This window comes from Gekko japonicus, unplaced genomic scaffold (genome assembly GCF_001447785.1).
Source record: "Gekko japonicus isolate JY-2015 unplaced genomic scaffold, Gekko_japonicus_V1.1 scaffold136, whole genome shotgun sequence".
Taxonomy (NCBI): Eukaryota; Metazoa; Chordata; class Lepidosauria; order Squamata; family Gekkonidae; genus Gekko; species Gekko japonicus.
The window spans coordinates 274,672-276,045 of NW_015177012.1; the positions used below are offsets into that span (position 1 = coordinate 274,672).

At 51.7% G+C, this 1,374-nt stretch overlaps 1 non-coding gene across 1 annotated transcript; it reads right to left on the minus strand.

Moving 5' to 3' along the window:
• Nucleotides 1-277: 277 nt before the first annotated feature.
• On the minus strand, nt 278-349 carry TRNAV-GAC. The gene has a single exon. It is a non-coding gene; the product is annotated as a tRNA-Val (tRNA).
• Between the last annotated feature and the right edge of the window lie 1,025 nt (nt 350-1,374).

Consider the following 1,374-nt stretch of genomic DNA (forward strand, 5'->3'; position numbering starts at 1 on the left):
ACCATGAGCCCGTCATGCATTGCCAAGGGGCATAGGTGCTCTAGGATACCCATTTCATGGATGTGGGCGGCTAACCCTTCTTGTATAACCTAGAAGAGCAGTCTTCAACTCCTGGGTTGTGGACTTCCACATACACAAATATGAACGCATGAAGCTGCCTCATACTGAATCAGACCCTTGGTCCATCGAGCCAGTATTGCCTACTCAGACTGGCAGTGGCTCTCCAGGGTCTCAGGCAGAGGTCTTTCCCATCACCTCCTGCCTGGTCCTTTTTAACTGGAGATGCCAGGGATTGAACCTGGGACCTTCTGCGTGTCAAGCAGATGCTCTACCACTGAGCCACGGCCCCTCTTGACAGCTCTCCAGGGTCTCAGGTGGAGGTCTTTCACATCACCTCCTGCCTGGTCCTTTTTAACTGAAGATGCTGGGTATTGAACCTGGAAACTTCTGCATGCCAAACAGATGCTCTACCACTGAGCCTCTCTTTACAGCACTCTAGGGTCTCAGGCAGAGGTCTTTCCCATCACCTACTACCTGGTCCTTTTAACTGGAGATGTCAGGGATTGAACCCAGGACCTTTTACATGCCAAGCAGATGGTCTACCACTGAGCCATGGCCCCTCTTTACAGTTCTCCAGGGTCTCAGGCAGAGATCTTTCATATCATCTACTGCCAGATCTTTTAACTGGAGATGCCGGGGATTGAACCTGGGACCTTCTGTAAGCCAAGCAGAGGCTCTTCCAGTGAGCCAGAGCCCCTCTTTTCAGCTCTTCAGGGTCTCAGGCTAAGGTCTTTCCCATCACCTACTGTCCCTCCATGTATGTCTGTACAAAGCCATGTCTGTGCAAGCCATTTCACACAATGTGTGAAAATTCTTGTCTATGTGGACCAAAGAATTCTGGGAAACAGAGTGGTAGAGCTGGGGCAGAGACCAGTTATATTACAGGAACTGGAGCAACAGTCCAAGCAGACTCTAATCTGAAGAACCAGGTTCCATTCCCCACTGCTCCTCCATGAGAGGCCTGCTGGGTGACCTTGGGCCAGTCCCAGTTCTCCCAGAACTGTCTCAGCCCCACCTGCCTCACAAGGTGCATGTTGTGGGGAGAGGAAGAGAAGGCTCTTGTAAGCCACTTTGAGACTCCTTCAGGTAGAGAAAAGTAGGGTATTAAAAACAACTCCTTTTCTTCTTCTCTCTGTCCTGTTGTTGGCCCTCTGGAGGAACTGGTCAGCCACAGTGTGAGCTAGGATGCTGGACTAGATGGACCCTCACTGGTCTGATCCAGCAGGGCTCTTCTGGTGTTCTGATCAGGGGGAAGGCCTCGGCCTCTCTGCCCTGTTGTTGGCCCTCCAGAGGAACTGGTTGGTCCCTGTGTGA